Source organism: Eucalyptus grandis, chromosome 5, assembly GCF_016545825.1.
Source record: "Eucalyptus grandis isolate ANBG69807.140 chromosome 5, ASM1654582v1, whole genome shotgun sequence".
In the NCBI taxonomy this organism is placed as follows: Eukaryota; Viridiplantae; Streptophyta; class Magnoliopsida; order Myrtales; family Myrtaceae; genus Eucalyptus; species Eucalyptus grandis.
This window is the reverse complement of record NC_052616.1, coordinates 49,251,940-49,267,674: the sequence shown is the minus strand read 5'-3', so window position 1 is coordinate 49,267,674 and position 15,735 is coordinate 49,251,940. Positions and strand designations below refer to the sequence as shown.

General features: G+C 39.4%; 2 long non-coding RNA genes across 3 annotated transcripts; both read left to right on the top strand.

Annotated features, from left to right (window-relative positions):
• Window positions 1–2,714: 2,714 nt before the first annotated feature.
• LOC120293229 lies at window positions 2,715–4,709 on the top strand. Of its 2 annotated transcripts, none has more exons than XR_005550965.1 (3): window positions 2,715–2,795; window positions 3,693–3,821; window positions 4,456–4,709. It is a non-coding gene; the product is annotated as an uncharacterized LOC120293229 (long non-coding RNA). The 2 variants fall into 2 exon arrangements; XR_005550964.1 differs by having other exon boundaries at window positions 3,693–4,335.
• A 3,846-nt stretch (window positions 4,710–8,555) lies between these two features.
• Window positions 8,556–11,198, top strand: LOC120293230. The gene is made up of 2 exons (XR_005550966.1): window positions 8,556–8,905; window positions 10,532–11,198. It is a non-coding gene; the product is annotated as an uncharacterized LOC120293230 (long non-coding RNA).
• Window positions 11,199–15,735: the final 4,537 nt, after the last annotated feature.

Sequence of the window (15,735 nt, the reverse complement as noted above, 5' to 3'; positions counted from 1 at the left end):
CTAGGAAGGGTTTGGATTGGGGACCATGGAGTACGGATATGATGTCGCGTGGCATGAGTTTGTTCCCTTGGGCCTTGGGGTGGTTGGTGAATATTTAATTGTCTTGATTTGCTTAATAAAAATTTAGTGACCAACACATAATGACATTTTTAGGGATAAATTGTCCAAAAAATCCTAAACTTATTATATTTTTGCTAATTTAGCTCTAAATTGTTTGATTATCCCAACTAAGTCCGAAACATTGTCACGTTTTGACAGTAAATCCATTTGGCTAATTTTGATTAAAAGTTACTAATGTGGATGAGAATGACCCTCACTAGGGGTCGATGAGGGCAACCCTCGAAAAATGATACCTGGATTGTTTCTTTTATAGGACAATTTTATCCGTGCATAAAATAAATGTATATGTAATAGAAAAGCTATTAAACCAAAAGGTCACAAAATTAAAGTACAAGACCCCAATGAAACTATAACGGAAGGAAAAAGAAAGGATTAAAAGCCAAAAAAGTAATTCCACTGAATGACCCAAATTATATTGCCGATATAAGTTCCACACAACATGTCTATGTCCTGAAAGTAAACATGGTCGTCTCAACAAATGAGCTTCAGAAGACGTAAATCTACAAACAATTTACTATCTTCAGGAAAAAAATTAATGCAAATATTGACTTTATCATCAAATAATACCACAAATAAGATCACTCTTACTGTTGAGAATGTTGTACAATACCTACGCATGGTTGCTTCTGAAGAAAACGAGTTTGACTTATCATATGGCTCAAAAAGTCATGAAATTTCTATACAAGATTTTAGTGACATTATACTAACTAGGGTAAAAATAGTAGGCCGCTTCAACTATATTATTATTGCTATCAGGAACTTAAAACAATCACGTACGTTACATGGCAATAAGATAAAGGTTCACCAAATATTGAACATGTATATAAAAACATTGTCTCTTCCTTAAATCAAAAGAATCTATTACAAAAAGCATGCAATAAGATTGATACATAGACATAACATGATTGCAAGAACTTTAAAAATCAAACTGAACTTCTTCGACAGGTGGCACATCGTCAAACGGCTGAACAATCTCTTCAAGTCGGGTGAAAACTTGTGTGAGCACACCCGCCGATGCCAAAGCAAATACTAGTAAGCACATATTGACAACAAGCCACATGGCTAGAGATAGACTCGTCCAAAGAAGCAACTCAGCGCCAAGCATCCCAAAAATGATATACAAATATTTGTATATCGGGTTTTCAGAGGCCCGTCACTTGGATCGGTGTTATAAGATAGATAACTTCAATGAGATGATGTACAACCGCAGAGGCAGGTGTGGCTCGAATCAATGGGCTGCGAATTGAAATGCGTAATGGTGAGTAGCTTGAACGCGGTAAAGAAAATATGAAACCTCTTGGTGGTGCCAAAACTTTCTTCTTGTTGTTGACATGATGGTTGCTCATTGTCCCCGTAGCGAATCAAGAAAGAAAATGATGGAAAGAGAAATAGATTCCAAAGAAGGAAGAAAGAAATATCGACTACTCAACTAGAGCTCTAAGCAGAATTTTTAAAAGCATAATCACACGAATGAGTTACGGACCTTTGGGGTGTCCCCGTCTGATCGGCCATGTTATGGAGAAGGGGAGCACGTGCGGAGACCAAGGATTCGCAGATTGCTTCACCGGCAGGATCTCGTCCACCTCGCTTGAAAGAATTTTGATTCGGAGCTTTTGTTTTGTGTATGGGATTTTGTGAAGTGAATGAAGGACTTTGCTGATTGCATTTTTATAGGGAGAGAGAGGTGGCCCTGTTACAGCTCCCCTCGTCATCGACGCGGACTTGACTTTTGCAGATTTCGGATTCAATTTCACAAATTAACGGTTTCGATTTGATTTGAGGGGAAAATGGGCACCAATGAGAGCGACATTTTAAGGCGATGCGAGAGAGATACAGGTTCATGACATTTTAAGGCAATGCGAGTGAGCTACAGGTTCGTGACTGGGGCACCAACGAGAGCGACATTTTAAGGCGATGCGAGAGAGATACAGGTTCGTGACATTTTAAGGCGATGCGAGAGAGCTACAGGTTCGTGACTGGGCACCAACGAGAGCGACATTTTAAGGCAATGCGAGAGAGCCACAGATTCGTGACATTTTAAGGCGATGCGAGAGAGCTACAGGTTCGGCTCTCTCGCATCACCTTAAAATGTCGCTCTCGTTGTTGCCCATTTTCCACTCAAATCAAGTCAAAGTTGTCGGTCCCGTTGGTTCCCTTTTCTCCTCCCCTCAAATCAAATCAAATCGAAGCCTCAATGCTTGCTGCAATGGTCGTCCTTTTGCCATCAAATCAAATCCAGATCGTTGATCTGATCAACGGTTTCGATTTGAGGACATCAAATGCCCGTCCGGCTTTTCTTTACGGTGATTGAGATCGAATTGAACCGGTCCGTCTGGTGAGCCTTCGTTCAGTTCACCCAGCCGACGGACAATCGCCGCTCTCCACCCATCGGGGTCCCTTAGCCGCCAAAGCTCCATCGTGCTCGGCCGCTTCAGTTGAGCTGGTCGCCTCCCCACTGAAGCTCCGTCCCTCGAGTCCCTTACTTTTTAGGTAGTGCTATCTCTCTCTACATTCAATGAAGGCAAGGAATGGAAGAACGGGTAGAAGAAACCAGACTCACAGAGTCTTTCTTTTCGGAACTTGATGTTTTGGTTAGAAGCCATGCATGGAGGAGCCTTCGCTATCCCACTCATATCCGCGCTTCCCCCCTGGAGGTCCTTGCTTGACTATCCTCTGTATGTACTTCATTTAACTAGTTCACAATGCCTGTATGTAGTCTGTAATTCAGAGGCATGCTTGATTCTTGTATGTTGCCGAGCCCCTCGCACCAATCTATTGCTTGCCTGAGAATGAATTTTTATGTCTCCTTTCTCCCGTTGGGGTTTAGAGATTTTTCTTCTATGATTACAACCTGTTTGGCTTGCCTGAAAAGCCTAAAGTTACGTTCTCTTTCTTTTCCGGTTTGAAGTGAATGTGATGAGCAGGGAGGTTATAACATCGCTTTATACTTGAATTAACTGGAGGAGAAAAATTGCGGCGACACTGTTACAACAAGATTAAACTTTGAAGCATAAGGTTAGCATCCTAAATATGCTTTTAGATAAAATGAACAAGGAGGAGTTTTTAGAAATATACAAGGATTGGTTTCTCTTTATATTGGCTGTTCTTTGGAAAGGACTGGATAATCTAGTGATTACTTTTGTACTGATATAGTGTGACCAGAGCGATATGCTGCTCAGAATGGTTGCTTTCCGAGATCGCACAGTGTTGATGAATTACCGGAGAAGCTAAGACTTCTTATTGAAGTTCTTATATCCTGCCTTCAGCGCAAGAAAGATTAATTCATTCTGTCATCTTTAAAATGTCAAACTTTTCCACTTTTCACCAAAAAAAAAAAAAAAAAGAATTTTAAAATTTGGTTGGCACATGAAGATAACTTTAGATTTTGATAGTTTCTTTTTGGGGTTAGAACTTTTGACTTGAACAAGCACTTGTTGATATATAGTGTACTGGTACTATATCTACCACTTCCTTGCATCTAAACATGTTTTGGTGGACACTGATAAGCTCTCTAGCTTTTTATTGTGTTGCTGAGCAGCTGAAAGAATAAATTGTATGACCAAAAATTGCAGGAGTGGGAGGGAAGGGTGAATGTTGGCATGTCCAGCACACTGAGAGCTTCAATTCGAGAAAGTGTACAGGACATGGCTATAGGCAGAATTAAAAGTAATGAGAAAACTAACCATGCAACTGTTGAGCAGGTAAAGTACATTTTTGTCAAAAGATTAATAAGTTGTGTGCTAGGTGTTTTGGTAAAGAGTTTCCATTAAAATTCTCCATGCTGCAGTTGTAACAGCAGCCACAATGAGGTCTCCTTATACTAAGTGTTAACTGCTGCTTGGATGATCTCAAGACAATATGTCCCTTGTAAATATGTGTCCATTTTCAATGATCTATTAGAATTTTTGCCAATTTCTTCATTGGCCTCCCTCCTCTTGCTTTGCACCTCTATCCCCGTGTCAAATAGTCTGTACTTGGCATGAAGCATGAGTGGAGTTAATTTTCATAATTTATTGTGCTTCATGGATATAGGAAAATGAAATATAGTGATTTTTAGTTAATCATCAAAAGTTTTGAGGTTGAAAGGAACCCTCTTGCAAGCTTAATCTGTCTCTTCCTAAATCATTATTTCATTTTGACTTAATAATAGCTGAGTAAACTATTTGCTAGGTGTATGCATCGGTTCATACCCTGTCTTGCAATAATTATGCAGAGGTAAGACCACTTCTAAAAGTTATTGTGGTAACAGTGTCCCACACTCCTACTCCTATTTCTACTGAAGCTATGGAAGCATCTCTGACATGTTCTCATGGAATTGTTTATGTGGTTGTACAGGACATTGATCAGAGGACTCGGATGGTTCTCTTCTAGATGCTCAACAGTCAAGTATTTAATGATATAGAAGGTTGCATTTCCACTGGTAAAGAATTATGCTGTCATCTACAGTTAGCAGTACTACTTTCATTTTTACTACCAATTGATTGTAGATGGAACTTCTCTACATCATTGTTATAATTTCGCAATTTCACTTGTGATCTGTTCATACTTTTGCTACTACTGCATAGTCACTTGACCATTTTGTCGCTCTGACTTTTCTAGGCAACTGTCTATCTGCAACAAAATCTGATGGGCAAGAATTGGCAATTAAAGTCTAGAATACTTCAGTGCTGGTGTTCAAGTGAGTGTGATAGTCTTTAGTTGTTCGTAAGGCGCCTTCATGGTTGTTCAAAAGTGCAATACTACATTTTGCTAGAAGTTTGTGATGTTTATTCTTTCTTGAATTGACGATTGATGTATAGGTTCTGTTTGTTGTGATGGCAGTCACTGCTAGATTGTGGAGGATGTTGGCTTGTAGTGTCTGATAGTTTTTTTTTTCCTTAATAGTAGGAGTTACTGTCAGTTATTTTCCTTCATTATTTGGCCGGAAGGAGCTAATCTTAGTTTGCAATGTGATTTTACTTCAATACAAGAATATTGATTCTGTAGTGGTGTCTCATGCATGAAGTTTCATGGTAGGTTTTACTTTCCTATTTCTTCTATTTGTTATTATATGATTTTTTGCCATCATGGGATGAGGCCATGGACACAACCTCATTTATGTAAAGGAGTTACAAATCTGAGATCTCAGGCCTGCTCTGTGCCAAGAAAAAGATTTGTGACTATATCTGCCTGTCCATTTTCTGTCCTTTCTTTCATCTCGCTCACCTCCAGTCTTATGGGCTCTCTTGATGCTTTCTACCACAGCAGTGAGAACTTTTTAATTCTTCTGGATCAAAGCCTATTTCATTGAGTTATCGAAGTTGAGTTGTTCTTCTGCTACCAAACAGTCGTAATATTAGATGACTCTGAATTGATATACTGTAAAACTACGGATGGTGGTCTGACTTCTAAGCCTAGGAGCATTCCAGCCATATATCTACCTATATTTGGATTGCAAACCTTACTGTAACTTACACCCACAAACATAAACCATCCGAAGAGAGCTGTGATGATTGACTTGGACTGAACTCTGCATCTCACCTCCTGGAAGTTCTCAAGCGACCACTTATCCGGATTTGTTGCCTTGACTCAACTCGTGTCGTGCAACTCACTATTGTCTTGACTGATTAGCACCGCACATTTAATCCTTTTGATTCTCCATCTAAACTGGTTTTCACCATGAACTATAGCTCCTAGCTTCCTTAGGTCTATATAGACAGCAGTAGGTGTCTGATGCTATATTCACGCAAATTTCATACATATGGAACTATCATACTCCCCCTAGACGGCACCACCAAGCTTGCGGCCGTTCCTTCTCCACGGCTTCAAGTTTTTCGGTGAGTTTTCCATATATTTATTTTTTGTTCAGTCCGGTCGATTCCTCAAGGATACCGGCTCGGAGGCGACTGGACAACGTCCAATTTGTTGAGCTCGCTCTCTCTCGCCACCGCCGAGCTGGGAAGGGACTCCCCGATGACCGCCCCTGTTTCTTTTCCCTCTACCGAGTGGCCTGTTTTGGGCATGTCAAGCTGAAGCTCACGGCCATCTGGCTCACGCAAACTCTGGCCCCGTCAACCCCGTGTTTTGATGTCGTTGGTCCTGATGTGTCCGACATTGAGGGGTCCGGCGAGAGTCTAAGTCCTGGCCAAGCCGGGTGTCCCTATTTCAGTGTCGTATGCCAGCTGCTCAACGAGATACCTCAACGAGATTTGGTTTTTGTGTCCTCTTTTTTGGTCGAGATCGACTCAACAGCACGTGTTGCGTTCTAGTATTACGTTCCTGTAATGTTCGGCGTTACGGGCACGGCCATTTGGTCATTTCACTGCCCCTGCCACAGCCATCGTTTACTTTGTTTTGTGTTTCTTGCTTTGTGGCCAGCAATGGCAATCTGAAGACCAGAGGAAATCGACAATGGAGGGTTAACGACGAACGACCGCGAACCATATGCATTCATGTCTCGGCGAGTTTGGCATAGGAATCATTGGTTGAACTTTAACAGTTATTTATTAAAAACTGGTTTAGGGATGATTTAAGCTGTAATTAATCATTCAAGGTGGTCCATTGATGCTAGATGACCATGTGTTGCCAGAAATCTTTCTTATGATACTTTTCCATGATTTTAAGAAATTTGAGTTTTATTCCACCTTTACACAAGGAAATATCAAATTCTCATAATCATTCATATAATTTGTGATGAGTGATCTCAAAAAAGAAAAATATTATGAGTCTACCAAAATAAATTATTGATATCACTCTCTATCTAGCTTTTTAGATGTTCCTCAGAAGTAGATAAATGAAGAAAAGAAAAATGTGACCAAGTAGCATAATAACATATCTAAACCTTAAATATGACGTGACCTCCTTTCTCCCGCCTTCAACAGTGATGTGATGTTCACTGGTGAAGACGGTTGGTTACATGTAGAGGTCCCTGTCTTCAAACAGTGACTTGGGATCTAACGGTGTTGTTCATTTCTTGCTTTCAAAAGAACTTGCTGAGACACTCCCGGCGGGTCATATGCTCAAGGATCAACCCTCAAGTATCGAGACAGAGCGCCAACTTCCATTTCCATTGTGTATTGCACGGCTAACACTGGAATTGTTGCAAATTCAGAATTAAGGAACAACATGATCCTCCGAAGTCCGAACTGTCTTTGACGCTACCCTTGTTGTGCAGTGAGGCTTCTAAGAGCTTATAAACAATAATCAGCTTTTGACTATCCGCAAACCTAGTGAGCTTGACGAAGCAAAGTAATGCATGTGCTCTTCAGCAATAGCAAGTATTGTTAGTCAAAACATGATTGTGTGATGACCCCACAAAGGATAAAAACTGAGGAGAGACGAGTGGAAAAAAGAGAAATGCCTCGGTAATATAAAGAGCAATGAATGACCATGCAAGTATTATTACGTAATTATTTACAATTGTTTCATCAATTCACCTGGGCACTATTTTTATTGTGTATTAGGCAAAGATACATGCATTGCACAAATTTGAGAAATATTACTTTGTATTTGTCGATCATATGTTACGGTTACACAACACAACATCAATAGAAATGATTTGTAACATTTTACGTATATAATACGGATTTACTAGCCAAACAACATATAAAAGTTCTATTCATGATTACTATTAGGTGATTTGTTTAACAATTTGTCCCTTAGAATGTCGTTACTAACATAATTGTTTATAAATTCAATTATTTCTATTCTCAAATTAATAGTACTTTATCGATTATGACATTTCGTCTACTTTTATTCATTGAAGTGACCCAGGAGCAATGAGGGTCTTGGACATTACAGCTATGCGACAACCAAGTCTTCTTGCTTTACAACTCCTAATCATCGTTTGATTCCCGAGGGCTTTCCAATGGTCGGATTCTTCAAAATCTTGAACTTCTCGGAAGCTGCTTGAGGTGTTCTCTGATTGGCCAGCCCTAACTTGCAAGAGAAGCAAAATCGAGATCACACTGACCAAAGTTCATAGCCCGTTTTGCACGATGCAGCTGCTTCCTAGCGTTTAAATCTTGACTAAGTTATGATCCCTTTTTTGTGTTTAGTCATGTCAGCCCTTAGCTATTTTTAGAGCTTGATTAAACCGATTTTCAAAGCCAAAATTTTCTGTCACACAACTGTTGTACATAAGTATTTTGGATGAGAAGGAATCAATCCATGAAGGCTTGTCTAATCTCTGGTGGTGCCTTTTAGACATCTTAAGACTTTTATCAAGCTTTAATGCTTTTCTTTTGATGATTAAAATAATTTTTTTCGATAAAAAAATAGGGGCTTTTTCTTAATTTATTTTAATCTCACGAGAGATCTCAAAACATGAATAAAAACAATCGGAGTATAGATACTTTATTTCCATTGATTTTCCTTTCAAATCTTTTCATCAAAAGCACACCATGTACATTATCAAATGATAACTTCGCTTGTTAGACAAAAGAAAACTAGCTAAGAGGTCTACGTCTTGGGGTTGAAATTTCATGTGGAATTTGATGGTTTTTTGGCGTTGGAAGGCGGAAAACAGGAGCTTGCTTAAGAAGGGAAAAGAACCGGTTGTAAAGCCGGCTCTTCTCTTCGGGGAATGAGGAACCGAAATTGAACCGGTTCGTCCGGTTGACGGCTGCACGTTATTGCCCCCGCCTCCGCGCCTTCGCTCCGTTCTCCTTTGCTCCCCAATCTCCGCCCGTCGAGTCGCTCAGCTGCTTCCGTGGCGTTCACCTCAGTTGAGCTCGTCGCTTCCGCAGCAAAAGCTCCGTCTCTCGAGTCCGTCGCCCTTGATCATCCCCCTTCGCGTCCCTATTCAGTTAGCTCTCTCTCTCTCTCTCTCTCTCTCTCTCTCTCTCTCTCTCACCAGCTTCACGGAGTTGGAAGGGAGGTTTTAACTCCACTATATGTTATTGTGGGAGAAAATTGTGGCAACATCGTTACAGCAAGATTAAACTTTGAAGCATAGCGTCAGCATCCTCAATGAGCGGTGGAAACAGATTGGATTTTCAATCTTTCTTTTTTGGGGAAACAGCGAAAGAACTGCTCGAAGAACTTCTTATTGATAAAACTGAACAGGGAGGAGTTATTCAAAATATACAAGGATCTGTCTCTGTTTCTGTTTCTGGTGGCTGTTCCTCTGAAAGGGCTGGATCAAGTGATTAAGTTTTTACTGAAATGCTGCTCAGAATGATTGCTTTCCTAGATTACAGAGTTATGATCAATTACCTGAGAAGCCAAGACAGTCATATTGAAGTTCCTAAATCCTATCTTTAGCGCAACAAAAGATCATTGATAGGCTTCACTAGCATTTTCTACAATTGCTGAATTGAGGACTGATGCTTATCAAGTGGCAATGCTTGGAACAGACAACTTGTCTGCAAAAGTTGTTCTTGTGGTAACAGTAAGATAAACAACACTCGTGAATCTCCTTTTCGCTGTCTCCTCATGTCAGCTGTCTCAACTTTTGAGTTTCACCAACCTCCATAATTGTGGTAGAACTTCATAAGAACTTTCAATTTCCAAAACTTTTCCACTTTTCACAGGAAAATAAATGTTGAGTTCATGCCGTCATCAATTTGGTTCGCACATTAACAAAGCTATTTTAGATCTTGATGCTTTGTTTTTGGTTGGAACTTTTTGATACTTGAATAAACATGTATTGATATATAGCGTTCTAGTACTAGATCTACCACTTCTTTCTGCACCTAAACATGTTTCCGTGGACGCGGTGAATCATGAATGTTGGCATTTTCAACAAAGTGACAGCTTCAGTTCAAGAAAGTGTGCGGGGATATGGCAATTGGTGAAGGCTGACTGTGCAACTGTCGTGCAGCTAAAGTACATTTTTGACAAAAAGAATGATAAGTTAAAGGCTAAATGTCTGGTAAAATATTTCCACTTAAATTCTCCATGCTGCAGTTGTAACAACTGCCACAATAAGGTCTCTTTATACTAAGAGTAATCTGCTGCTTGGATCATCTCAAGACAATATGTCCCCTGTAGATATATGTCCATTTTGAAGATCTATTGGAATTTTCGTTAATTTTTTCATTGGCCTCCTTCCTCTTGCTTTGCACCTCTATTTTTTGTACTTGGCATGGAGCATCATTGGTATTGATTTTCCAAATTTGTCATGCTTCATGGATATAGGATAACAAATATAGTTACTTTTATTTAATCATCAAAAGTTATGAAGTTGAAACGAACCTTATTGCAAGCTTAATCTGTCTCTTTCCTAAATCATTATTTGAGCTTGACGTGATCATGGCCGGGTAAACAGTCCGATGGGTGTATGCATTGGTTCATGTCCCCTCTTGTAATTATGTCCCAGAAGATAGATCACTTTTAAAAGTTATTACAGTTATAGTGACCCTCCCCCTTTCTAAAAGTTATGAAGCTATGGCAGCATCTCCTATAAGTTCTTACGGAATTGTTTATACAGTTGTGCAGGCCATTGACTAGAGGACTCGGATGTTTCTCTTCAAGATGCTCAACCGTCAATTATATAATGATATAAATGGTTGCATCTACACTGGCAAAGAAGTGTGTTATCATCTACAGTGAGCAGTACTCGCTGCTTTCTTTTTTCTACCAATTGAATGTGGGTGGAACTTGATCACATCATTGTTATAATTTCACGACTTTACTTGTGATTTGTTCATATTTTTGGCAGTAGAGTGCATGGTCTCTTGACCCTATTGTCACTCTGACTTTTGTAAATGTCTTTCATGCATAAAAATCTGACAGGCAAGAACTGGCAATCAAAGTTTACAAGACTTCAGTGCTCGTGTTCAAGTTGGTGTGATAGTCTTAAGTTGTTTGCAAGGCCCCTCCACAGGTGTTTGAAAGTGCAGTACTGCATTTACTACATTTTTGTGGCTTTATTCTTTCTAGATTAATGATTAATATGATAGCAGTCACTGCTAGATTGTGGTGAATGTTGGCTTATTTTGTCTGATACTTTTTGTGTCTTAGGAGCTACTATTAGTTCTTTTTCTTTATTATTTGGCTGAAAGGAGCTATTCTTAGTTTGCAATGTGATTTATCTTCAATTCTACAATGTGTGGTGTTTTGTGGATTTAGTTTATGGTAGTTTTCATTTTTCTTTTCCCTCTTCGTTATTGTATGATTTTTCTTCCATTGTGGGATGAGGCCATGGACACAGCATCATCAATGTGAAAGAGTTACGAATATGAGATCTCAGGCCTGCTCTGTGCCAAGAAAAAAATTTCTCAACAATATCTGCCTAACCAATTTCTGTTCTTTTCTACATCTCGCTCTGCTCCAATATAATGGGCTCTCTTGATGCTTTTTACCTCAGTAGGGAGGATCTTTAATTCTTCTGGATCAAAGCCTATCTCGTCAAGTCATTGAAGTTGTTCTTCTGCTACCAAACGTTCTTAATATTATGCTTTCTCTTTCAATATTATACACCGGAGACATGTACTAGATGACTATTGCCTGGTTATAAGGCTTTCATGAAGGAGGACACTAATGCTATAGAAAAGCTTACCAATCTTGGCGAAAATTTTAAAGCTTACTGTAGTGAGTCTAAGTCTGATACAGATGTAGATGATTCAGAAGGAAATGAGTCAGCTTCCCAAACTAATGTTGGATAAATTTAATTTACCATATGTGGAGATGGCTTTGTACTTTTCAGCAGCGGCCCAGTTTTAGCTGAGAGCAAAGTGAGAGGGATGAGTTTATACTGTCTTGTTTGGTATTAGGGTACCGTTATTAGATGATGTCGGTATATGATTCCAAGGTAAATTGTATAGCAGCTTCTGTTTTTCCCCTCTTTTCGGCTAGTTATTACAAGGAAGGAAGTCTCGGTAGGAGTTGGCTATGACCTAATTGAGTCTGGGTTCCGGTCTATCAACAGTTAGGTACCTTCCGTGATTTTATTATATTGGTTTCAAACACTTTCGGGGTTGAGAAAATGAATATATTCTATCTGTTTGACTGAGAATACTTGGCTGGCCTAGTTTGGCATTGCTATATCATGAGATTAAAGGCCTATTGCTTTACTGAGGTGAGGGTCAAAGGCCAGGAGTTGATGAAGCATTGTTTTGGGACACCGATACCAATTGCATTTTGTTCTTTTTTGTGTTACCCAAGCCCGATGACTGTTTAGGCGGGGATCAAAGACTGGCTATGCTTTCAAAAGACGGACGCCGTGCCTAAATCAATATTAACAAAACATCTATGCTTCTAATCTCTTGTTTTCAGTGATTAGGCATCGTGTGATGGCTAGCGGAGAAAGTCCATTGTCCCTCGGAAACGAGTCTCATAGCAATGAATCTCATTGTGTTTTGAGAACTTTTTAAGTGTTTACATGCGACAAGTTACGATGGGAGAATTGTCCTTGAGAGGATATATAATAGGCCTTGGGGTGCTTATGTATAATTATCACGAATTTGGTTGTTATTGCAATTGTAGTTATAATAGCCATAAATCCATGCAATATAGAACAAAAGGATAACCACTACACTTTGACAACTATACCTATCAAAAGGGCAGTCGGGTTGAATACAAGTCCAACCCACTTGACCCATTTTTTTTTTATATAGTACAATTTTTTTTTGAGCAAGTTATATTGTACAATTTGATCGGCCCATACTTGATTCGACACGGACCAAACTCATCTAGATTAATTTGGACTCAAGTTTTTAGCAAAATTTCCCCTTAAATATAGAAAATGGTATCTTAAAAAAAAAACTAACCTATTAAAACAAATTAGACATGCAAAAATTAGCAAATAATAAATTACTAAAACAATTGAACCAATTCAGCCACTAGAACACTTCTCCTATTATTTCTCCTAGTGCTATAAATTCGATCTAATTTAGCATAAGAGACCATGTCTAAAAAGATATATATGATGTAAACTTCTACTATTGGAAATACTAAAATATCCAAAAATACTTAAAAAGTTAAATATATTCATATCCATCTAGATTTGAAGTGGCCAATGAATTCTTTCCATTTTAGTTGTTTACTAAAAACTAGTTTAGGGATCATTTAAGCAATTATCAATCTTTTGAGGTGTCCATTGATGCTAGATGATCATGCGCTGCCAGAAATTTTGTGTGATATCTTTCCACGATTTCTTAAATTTGAGTTTTATTCGATCTTTATATATGGAAATATAAGAGTTTCATAATTATCTATATAACCTGTGAAGATTGATCCAAAAATATTCAAGAGACTACAAAAACAAGTTATTAAAATAAAAAATATCCATTACAAATGACATGCAAAGAGATTGATATCCAAATATTATGTGATTGCATAAGTTTTAAAGATTCAACTGAACTTCAGAAATGGGTGCATCGTTGAATAGTCGAACAATCTCTTGAAAACGGTCTGAACGTCGGGCGAGCACGAATGCCAAAGCAAACGCTAGCAAGCTCATATTGATGATCAACCAGATAGATGGAGACAGGCTCATCCAGAGAAGCAACTCGGAACTGAGAATTCCAAAAACGATGTACAAACATCGATATATTGGGTTTGAACTTGCAGATCCAGTCACTTTGATCAGTGCTATGAGATAAATGACTTCGCAAATGATGTAAAACTGCAGATTCACGTGGCTCAGTATCCCCGCATGCTGTGAATTGAAATGTGCAATGACGAGCAGCTTGAATGAAGTGAATACTATATGAAATCTCTTGGTTGAGTCAAAACTTTCTTGCGGTTGTTGTTGTTCCAAATTGCTCGTCGTCTCTATACCAGATTAGGAATAAAATAATTGGAAGAAAACGGATTCGAAAGAAAAAAAATCCTAGCTTCTTAGTTTGTGCTCCAAGTAGAGTTTTTAAGAGCATAAAGACACGAATGAATTACGTACCTCCGGGGGGTTGCTGGATGATCGGCCATGTTCCAGAGAAGCTGCAGCTCCTCGCACTCTGCGATTGTTTGCGAGTATGTGTGAAGGAGTAGGCGGAACAAGCTCTTCGTTGCACAATATATAGGGTCATTTGCTCTGCATTATTTATCGTTTTTCTGATTGAGACGGACTTGACTTTTGAAATTGTCCATCACATTTAACCGTTCGATCCTTTGGAGGGCGGGTTAGATCAGCCGTTGAAGACAACTTTACTAACAGTAGATTGTCTAAAGTAAACAATCTACTGTTGCCAAGACTACTGTTGTTTACTTTAGACAATCTACTGTTAGGAAAGTTGTCTTCAACGGCTGATCTAACCCTCCAAAGGATCCAACGGTGCTTTTTTATCTCTTTTTTCAAAAGAACTTTTCTGGGGTCCTTCAGCCGTGTCATGCATTCAAGGTTGCCAACGTGGTCCGTTTACATTGTGTATGCACAGCCAACATTCGAAACCGTGTACAAGAGCTAATGCAAAGCCGGGATTAAGCAACGACGTGATCGTCCCAACAATCTTGACACTACGCTTGCAAGTGCCCTTTTCATTTAATTTACTTTTTGTTGGTCAGTAAGAATATTAGATTAAAATGGCATATGAATAACTGATAGCAATCAGCACGCGACTATTTCATAAATTTAATGGGCATATAGAAGTTCAGCAACAATAGAAAGTACTGTTGTTTGGAGCACCCCCGAATTATTCTTGGAAGGGATTGGATTTGGGATAAGAACATGAAGTTGCGTGGCATGCTTGTTGTAATCTATTTTGGTTCACTCGCCTTGAATTACTGTAAATGCTTGTTTAAGGGTGTTTATATAGGTTTATACCCCTTACTTTTTCCTTAATCCACGTCTTGCGATGGACATGTATTGACTTTTACTCATCCGTAACTTAAAAATTTCATGATACACAAATTTGGACACATTAATCCATATATATATTTTTGATAATTTTCTGAAATTTAGATAGTATTTCGAATTTTGGCGTTTTTTCCATTTGTTAAAGCATACATAAACATGCCCTTGGTCTGACAAAGCGTGCACCAAATGACGCACAAGCACTCATTTGCACATCCTTTCACCCCGTCGATCAGATCCACGGTTGAGAGAACGTGCACACTCTTTCGAACATTCTCTCAAACGTCGATCTGATCGACGGCCCAGAGGAATGCCGACATGCGCTCCTACCCGTCGATCAGATCGATGGTTGAGGACATTGCGCTCCGACCCGGGAACGCGTAGTCGCTTCGGGTCGCTCAGCCGCTGCAGTGGCCCTATTGCAGTTGAGCTCGTCGCTCCCGCGGCAAGAGCTCCGATCCTTCGAGTCCGTCGCCGTTCATCGTCCCCCTTCGCGTCCTTATTCAGGTAGCCTCACAGAGTTTTTTTTTTTTTTTTTCTTGGAACTTGATATTTGGCCATGACGGGCACATATAAAGGAAGGAAGAAGAGATGTAGGATTAGGAACGATGATTGAAGGAATTGAAGAAGGGGAAGAAGGAGAAGAAGTAAGAGGAGGAGGAGGAGGAGGAGACGGGCTCGTCGGATTCGGAGATCAAGACGGCATTGTAATTCAGAGGCATGCTTGATTCTTGTATGTGGCCAATTCCCTTCCACCAATCTATAGCTTGCCCGAGAATGAATTCTGATGTCTCCTTTCTCCCGTTGGGGATTAGAGATTGTCTTTGATGATTACGACATGTTTGGCTTGCCTGAAATGCCTAAAGTCACGGTTCTCTTTCTTTTCCGGTTTGAGTCGA